This window comes from Carassius auratus, unplaced genomic scaffold, assembly GCF_003368295.1.
Source record: "Carassius auratus strain Wakin unplaced genomic scaffold, ASM336829v1 scaf_tig00046954, whole genome shotgun sequence".
Lineage (NCBI taxonomy): Eukaryota > Metazoa > Chordata > Actinopteri > Cypriniformes > Cyprinidae > Carassius > Carassius auratus.
In genome coordinates, this window is record NW_020527008.1 from 21,280 (window position 1) to 31,131 (window position 9,852).

The window sequence follows — 9,852 nt, forward strand, 5'->3', positions numbered from 1 at the left end:
ACAGCGAAGAGTACAAATAACAGCTTCATTATTTAGACACTTAGTATCTGTAAATTAGAGACTACTTAACAACATCCTTCTGTTTCTTTAAACACACACTTACACACACTTCTGGAGAAATCAAACACTTCCCGCAAAACCATTTGATCTGTTCTCAAAATCAAACAATGCTTTCAAAACATAAACACAGCCAGTCAATATATAAACACTGATCAGCATTCATTAGACACTACATCAAAAACAGCACAGCGTCCAGGGCATGTAGTTACAGATATATATATTTTTTTATTTCATATAGAAAATAATTTTGCTATAAATAAAAGTAAATAATTCACAACTCAGTACAGCAAATATATTATAGTACTGCAAGTAATACAGTATATCATTTCTGTATTTTCAGCATGAATATAAAGTAAGCTCAAAGAACAAAGACAACTCTAAATGCAAAGTGTATTACACAAAACATTGTGCAAATGCAAAATCAAAGTCAATGAGAGTCTCACTCTGCCTCAGCATCCCGATGGTGGAGAGCAGGGGCGGCGTTAGGGGTGGGCTAAGGGGGCTGGAGCCCCGAATGTTTTCAGTAAAGCCCCGAATGTTTTTATTACCACCATGCCATCAATGAGTTTTCATGCCCAATAAAGTAATTTATATTAGAATTTAAATAAATAAATAAATAAATATCTCTCGACTCAAGTCCACAGTGTCTGTAAATTTACCCAAGTAAGTACGCGTTGTCATTCACATCCGACGAAAACCGCCCACTGATTCTAGTGCTTATGACTGACATGTAAACTGGCCAACCATCGATGAGCGTCTGTACGATCCAGCCAATGAAGTGAGATCTTTTGGAGGCAGGCGGTTTGTTGGCGTGTAGTATTTTACTAGATCAATTTATTTGAAAATTAAAATGGATATTTCAAAATTAATCTTCTTCTTCTTAAAAAAAGTAAGTAAACCCCCCCAGCCAAAACACTTGAATGCCAAGATACAACAGCTTACTTCAGGTATATCTAACTTTTATATTTATTTTTCGGTTTTAAATTGTGTCTGATTTAACGTTACATTTTCAGTTAACGGTTGCGCAGCACAGTCTGTAGGACACACACACACACACACACTTTTTTTCTGAATGAATCATCAGTTTCTAACGAATCCATTGATTAAATGACTGACCGACTCACTCATTAAGGCAGTGGCATGCCTAGTGGCAAAGTACCATTCTAATTTTTTTCATAATTTCATATTTCTGTAGCCTATTCCAAATTGTATATTTGATACATTAACCTTCTTATGATTATTTATGCAATTTGTAAGTGCTTTGTAAGTCCTCCTTCAAAAATATAAGTGTATAGAGCCCTGCGTTTATAATTATACTTGGCTTTAAACACAGAGATAAAGTCCTTTGACCGGTATATCTTTATAGAGTAAGAGTATGTCAGTGCACTGCTTCATGTTTGCTTCTTATCCCTATTCTACCAGGAGAGTGTAGCCAGTCAGGCTTGATTGGAAAATAAAATAAAACGGAGACAGAGACAAAAAAAAAAGTGAGATAGAGACACAACATCAGCATATGTGTCAGGTTACAAGGGATAAACTTGAAATAAAATGTTTTAAATTTGTTTTTATTGTTTTTGTATATTTTAAACTAGGTAAATCTTTCTGATCCTCAAACTGACTCAAATGATTCGCGATCCCGCTCCAACTCCCAAACTGGAGTCAGATGACTCAAATGATTCGCGATTCCGCTACGCACTCCCGAACTTATTCAAATGATTCGCGATCCCCAAATTGACTCAAATGATTCGCGATCCCGCTACGAACTCCCGAACTTATTCAAATGATTCGCGATCCCCAAATTGACTCAAATGATTCGCGATCCCGCTACGAACTCCCGAACTTATTCAAATGATTCGCGATCCCCAAATTGACTCAAATGATTCGCGATCCCGCTATGAACTCCCGAACTGACTCAAATGATTCGCGATCCCGCTAAGAACTCCCGAACTTATTCAAATGATTCGCGATCCCCAAATTGACTCAAATGATTCGCGATCCCGCTAAGAACTCCCGAACTGACTCAAATGATTCGCGATCCCCAAATTGACTCAAATGATTCGCGATCCCGCTACGAACTCCCGAACTGACTCAAATGATTCGCGATCCCGCTACGAACTCCCGAACTGACTCAAATGATTCGCGATCCCGCTATGAACTCCCGAACTGACTCAAATGATTTGCGATCCCAATACACATAATGCTATAAAAGTGTGCACATTGAGAGAAATAAACAGCAGATGTTCATGTTAACAACTTCTTTAACTTGAGCAAACGCTGCTAATACACATACATGTTAATAAAGAAAATAAAACGAAAAATGAATGTTTTAATGCTACTGAATAAAAATAAACGATCCAGTCGAAAGTCTCTGCTCATCATGACAGGACCTGGATCAGTGAGCTGCGTCTCGGGCCGATGACGTCACTTCCATGGAGGCATGTTGTACACGCCCCCGTCCATAGACTCCGCCCCCACGTAGAAACAGTGCCATAAAGAGAGACGTGCAGAAAAGTGAAGCGCAAAGGGAAAATGGTATCGCAAGCTCAATCTAGACTGACACGCAAAATAAAAGCAGCGTTGCAAATAAATTAATAGATATGATCATGGAAAATATGTATTGCAAAATCATTGCTTTCGCGCTGTTTCATTTGTTTTGCAATTTTAATTTTTGTTTGCAAAAAGCAAATGTATTTTCCTCAATACTTTAAATAAAATGTTTTAAATTTGTTTTTGTTTTTATTGTTTTTGTATATTTTAAATAAGGTTAATCTTTCTGATTTATTAAAATAAAAAGTCACATACATGGATTTTTCTGGGTTAAGCCCCGGATCTCCACTCACCCTAGAACCACCCCTGGTGGAGAGCCACGGGAAACGGCTGACACTGCTGATATCTTCAAATTTACATTGTCTTCTACAAGTCTTTGCTGTATTTCACGCAGTTGGAAGACATTGTTTTGATGGACCATATGAAGAATGAGAGCCTCTTGCTGTTGGGAGAACGAAGGAGTCCTTCCACCCTCATTTGGTGGTCTTGCAATTCTACAAAAGGGAAAATGCTCTTACAGATGTATACATACAGAAACAATAGTAATGGACATCACATTCATATTTAAATTGAATTCTAATTTCTATTGACAAACTGATGTACTATATCAAATGTCAAATTAGAAAAACAATAAATTTACCTGTTCTCTTCTCTGAATGTCTTGATTACGGTGGCCACAGTTGTCCTTGTACTCTTCCTCCTCGTCCTCCTCTTCCTCTCACATTGTTTCCATCCATCGTGGTATCAATCCACATGTATTTACCATTTTGCAACACAGTGCAAAATGTGTTTTAGTGATTAAAGTGAATGTGTTTAAAGTTTTGCAAAAAGAGTGTTTGAGATTTGCAAACAGTGTCTTAACTATCTGAACTAGTTTAAGATTTTGCCTACAAAGTGACTGATTCGACAAATGGGTTTAGGCCACTGAGCATTGGGTTCAGAGAACGGGGTTTAGTGTTTTAGCAGTTGTGAAATACTACTTTTCATAAATGATAGACTGTACTACACTACAGTTTTTCAAGTTGTGCACAAGCGTTTACCAATACTTAAAGCACTTTTTTCTAAACTCTTAACACAGCAACACAACTACATCACACACTTAGCCAAATAGTTAATTTTCCGGCCAAAACCACATATTGTTAAATCAATTCAAGCCTTACATTTCAATACCTTTTTCTACATATACTTACTCTAACCCAGCAAACCCAATTCAAAATCGGACAAAACATTAGAAATGCTTTTCTATCCAATAGGAACATAGAGTCAATCATAGAACAGTGACACTGTCAAAATACTAACAGATGACGGCATTACTTTCTTCTACATGTCTGACATGTCTCAGTTCTACTTGCATAGACAATATAAAATTGCATTGTTGTTTGTAATGTAGCTACCTTCAACTGAAACCCATTTAACATGTTTACTGTAAGTGTTGAATGTGTTTATTCTCAGCTTTCTAAAACTGAATGAGTCATTCCTTTATAAAATCTACAACAGAAGAAATATTGAAACTGAAACCTTGATAGAAGTTGGTTTGGGCTCTGGATGTGGATGTTAGCTGATGTCAGAGATCAACAATTATTACAACATACTCGGCCTTTGGTTACTATGCAAGCTTGTTTCCATCACAAGAAATAAAAAAGTACTGATTCGTGTTGTTCTGCATCCACAAAACCAACTCAAAGCAGTATTTTTACTCTGTGTTGATGTGATGTAAAGAGCATCAACACCTGACTTTTCCTCCAACTGAGACTGGAGTCAGCTATTTCTAAATATTTAGTGATCTGTCACTTAAAAAATGTTTAACAGATGTTACAATATTTATATGTTTTCAATGCTTTCGAGTTGCTGTGGTTGCAGAAGTAGAGGCTTTACACTATATTTAAAGTTTGGAACATTAGGTCAAGTACGTTATATTACATTTTATGAAGTTACAAAATCCTCTTGTTCTTAATATTAAGACAAAAAAGCTAAGAATGTTTTTTTTTAATTCTTGAAAACACTCTTTTTTTTTTTGTGAAGACCAATTTTATAGAGTATGTTAGGATAACCTCCAACAAGAAATATTAAACAGAATATAAAAAATTACAACATGATACTACATTATATGCCCCACTACTAGAGGATTTCAGTTTTTGATAAATATTTAATCGAAAGGTTCACGAGTGTAAAGTTTTGTAATTGTTGTATTACACAAGGCGACCTCAACAATCAACACTTGACATTTTATTATAAAGAAAAAAATCAAGATCCAGCTAACAGACTACGTTCTCTCAAAATAAGGAACAAATGTTTTTCCAGTAACAATAATAGATTACTGGTTCACAGTTATTTGGTTTTTCATTAGCACAAAAGCATTATTTATACATCGAAACGTCTGACATTTTTTAAATGTTACAGCTTGTTTTAGAATGTTCAGAGAACGATCAGATGTTACATTCGCATAACGTTTGAAAAAAATGATACAATCGAAAGTTCCAAAAACGTTCAGAGACCTTCAGAAATATTTGAACGTCAGCCAAACGTTCTTTAAAAAAAATATATTTTAGAAAATATCTGAAATGTTTTAAAGAGTTGCACTTAGGAACCGCTTTATTAATGTCTTATTTGTCTTGATTGTAAAAAAGAAAAAGATAAATTCCTTCTTCAGAAGACCTCCATGAATCCGGCCCATGGTTTTCCATTTCATCCGTAAATCCTGTCCTGTTCCATTGTTATTTTTCTACTTCTTGAATTTCCTTAATCGGCTTTCATTTCAGACGTTCAGCGACATTAAGGCGGATCCTTTCACCATCTGTATTTCCTGTCTCTTGTGTGTCTGTGTGTGTGTGTGTGAAGTTCATGTGTGTGTTGTGCACATGTGTGTGAGATCCTCCATCAGGAGCTCCACAGGACCACGCAGAAGCTTTCTGTAGAAACGCACCGTCTCTTTCAAACTGGATGTTTTCTGAGCCGCACAGCTGCGTTCTGGAGTCGCTGTGGAAATCTGTGTGAAGAGACGGAGAGAAGCGTCACTGCGACCCACAAACACATTCTGTCCGTTCACTTCCATTGCTTTTATTCCAGCCAACAAAAATATGCGCCAAGAATCTTTAGTAGAAAATGGTATTTCTGAACGTGTCCCGTTTTTTTATTTATTAACTTGAGCATTTTTTTTTTTTTGATGGTAATGAGTAAAAAAGTTAAAAGAGGAAATAAAATAGAAAGGGAATAACAGCAGTATGTTAAAGCTCAAAATGGCATTATGACAGCACAACTTCTGAAGTGAGTTACTGTAAATATATATATATATATTTTTTTACATGCATTCAGTCTTTTCCATATAAAGCCCTTTTTCACCACACTTAATAAAAATGTATAAAAAAGTTCCTGGGAAAGCATTGCCCTTCAGAAATTCCCTTCTCACGAGGTAGAACTTTTCCAAAGCAACTTTCGGGGGCGGGACTTAAGCGCTGAACATCCTGATTGGTTGACGCAGCATTGTATTTCAACCACAGTTGGCATAATTATTTATCTATTTATCTAAAAGTATTTCAGACAGGAATGTACTTGTTTAAGACTCAGATCTGCGGTTTATTGGTAAAAACTGAGGTCTTGGGAAATATTGTTCCAGATCCTTTCAGTAGAAAAGCGGCTTAATATGACTCTTCCTAAATCAGGGTTATGTGATTCATAATCAGGGGAATGGGAATGCAATCATATCGAAATTTAGATATGAAATGTGTAACTTCTGCATTTTTGAGAGATTAAGAGCTCTTGAGGTTAAGACTGACATGTCTAGATCTGAACGTCTCTGTCTCTTCTATTTTATCTGGATTATTTGTGTCCCCTTCAAAAATTGATCTTGAGAAGTTGAGTTTATTGTCTCGCCCCAACTGTTGTGCAATGTAAGTCCCTGGATATGGCATATGTTTTGTGATATATCAAGTCATTAGGGATGAACCAGTGTTATGACATCTGTTTGTAATACAGATACTGGACCTCTGGTATGCAACAGCTGCTTTATAATATATCATGCATATAACATGCACATCTGTTTGCGATACGTGAAATAAGATGCTTATGTCGTCTGTTACAGTCATCTGTTTGTAATATAGATGCCGGAGGTTTTGGTCATCCTACACAGATGTGAGAAAGAGATATTGGTTTATTAGAACAATAAGGAATATCAATTTTAAGAGATAAAAACGTATGTTGATTTATTGTTGTAGACATTGACAGTGTCGTCAATGCATTTTTGATGTTTAAAATAAAATAATTTTACCAGGATCGGGAAAAAAAAAATTGCCACAACACAGTTTCTACATTATATTTAGAACCGTTCATATTCATATTTACAAAACATATTCTGCATCTGCATTTTTTATTAAATTTAGTTTTGTTTACTCATTTGCATTGTTATATCAGTGAAATAGTCATGCCAGCATACAAATGAGTGTTCTGATAAATCATATAAAGCACGCACATTACCAGCTAAAACAGACTTAAACCCATTTTAAAGAATATGACAGCATGTTACTAAAGCAAATCATTCATTTTAAACAAGCATGTATTTGTGTTTATTGAACTTATTAAACACATTGCGGTAACAAACATGTTACTAAAGCAAAGTAAATCATTTATCATACATTTTAATCATGTATTCGATGTTTATTGAACTTATAAAACACATTTTAAACAAGCATTTAAAACAAAACAAAAAAAATTGTTTTTCACTAACTACTCATAAACGTTGTTTTCGCAAAGACACAAACATGTACAATCATGACAAAACATCTCTGGTGCAATGGTGACATTATACATTATACGTTATAAAACTGAACATTTACTTTAGTTTCATTTGTCGATAAAAATGCTTTACATCATTCTGGGCCAATGTGTTTACAAAATGTACATAAGTTGGAAAATTAAATCCTGCTTTGAGCTCTTCTCACTAACAGAAGTGAAATATCAGTCTGAGGTGACCGTGCTGAAACACACACACACACACACACACACACACACACGATGACATCATTCAGAAAGGACATCTGTCCAGGACCAGATCACTGCTGTCCATGGGAGAAAACGCTAAAAGCTGTTTTTTTTACTTTTTACCAAAATCAAATATTGTGCATTTTCTACTTTTTAAATCTAGCTTGAATATAAGGTTGCCAAATGTATCTCATATGATTTATGTTTATTATTTCTACAAAGGTTCATGCTACTTTTATCAGTCTAATAAATATGCGGTCACTACATGATGAAACAAGAATCACGCTACCAAATGAGTTTCACCCAATGTTTTTAAAATACAACTAAGCCTGATGACAGATTATTATTTCTTTTAGTCAAACCTACGTTTCAAGTAATAAGCCTCCTGAGGATTTGCTCTTTTCTAAGTTCCAATGCATGGATCCAGATGCAGCTTCTTAACAGATTTATTTCATATTTTTGTATGGGTCTGCTGCCATCAGGGAGGAGACAGTGGAGTCTCCAGGCCAGGATCATCAGGCTGTCAGGAAGCTGAACTCCATCCCGAACTTACACTCCCACCCTTTCCCATGCACCACTGAACTCTGAACATCAGTTCCCTAGATTCCACATCCACAAAAATCCACATTCTGATGCATCTAAAGCACTAGACAAACCTTTGAAAAATAAAAGCACGAAACCATGGTACCCATGCAAAAATATGATCCTGCATCCGGATCCCTGCATATTTACTGTTACCTAAAAATGAAGTGTTAGCATTAGTTCTGTCAGATCACGAGTCAAGCTTGCATTAGCTGATTCCCAGCTGATCACATCTACCTATAGGAATATGACACCTATCCCAGCATTCCTTTATAAGCTCTATTCAGTAGTATTCAGCAGCTTTTCAGCTTTAGGAGCAAATTACCCTCCTCCATCCCCAGCTCTTCCTTTCGCTGAAGTCAGGGCTTGGCTATGGAGCGTCCCCAGAAAACAAAAAACAGCTCTGCTTTTGCAAGTTGTATGTGTGCGTGTGTGTGCCTGTCCATGTGTGTGTGTGTGTGTGCCTGTCCATGTGTGTGTGTGTGTTTGTGTGTGTTTGTGTGTGTGTGTGTGCCTGTCCATGTGTGTGTGTGAGTGTGCACTCTTGTTTTTGTGTCATATCAGGACACAACTGTGTATAATGTCATGGGTATGACACAGGTATTACAAGGAGAGGGTGACTTATGAGAACATAACCCATGTCCCCATTTTTCAAAACACTTATAAATCATACAGAATGAGTTTTTTTGAGAAAGTAAAAATGCACAAAGTTTCCTGTGAGGGTTAGGGTTAGGTGTAGGGTTGGTGAAGGTGATAGAATATACAGTTTGTACAGAATAAAAACCATTACACCTATGGGATTAACACACTTTACACAAAAACAAACGTGTGTGTGTGCATGTGTGTGTGTGCATGTGTGTGTGTGTGCATGTCAGCATGACCACCTTGGACTTCTTTTAGTGAGAAGAGCTCAAAGCAGGATTTAATTTTCCAACTTATGCACATTTTGTTAACATATCATTCAAAGGTATGAACAACGTTGGCCCAGAATAATGTAAAGCAGTGGTTCCCAACCTTTTTCAACCCGAGGCCCAAACAACCAAACACATATGTTTGCGCGGCCCACTGCAAAAAAATTAAGTGACCCCGCTATTGTTGGGTTAATAACTTAGTACTCAGAAACTAGTTTGTTAACTGTATTTTTTGAATGAACGTTGTGCAATATGGACAAAAAAAACCTATAGCGATCTCTTTGATAAATTTGGTGATTTTGATTTTAATCACAATTTTGACACACACACAGATATGTTTTACAGTCATAAATGCATTCGGGATGAATCCCGTGTCCAGGGACTTTTTTTTGCCATGCATTGTTCATAGACAGGGGCAGATCTACCGGGGTGGCATAGGGTGGCAAATGCCCCCCTAAAAGAAAGCCTTGCCACCCCTGCTGCCACCCCAGTTGGCAGCAACAAATTAAAGGTTATGGCCAATTTGAAAATTTACGAGCGCAAATCTTTCATGATTCCTGATCCCGCTCAGAACTCCCGAACTGACTCAAATGATTAGCGAACCCGCTCCGAACTCTTGAATTGATTCAAATGATCCGTGAACCCACTCCGAACTCCCAAACTGACTCAATTCAATTCCAATTTTATTTGTATTGCGCATTTACAAAAGCCTCCTGGCTGACCAAAGTGCTTTTCATAAGAGCAAGAATATTACACATACATAAAAAATAGACCAAAC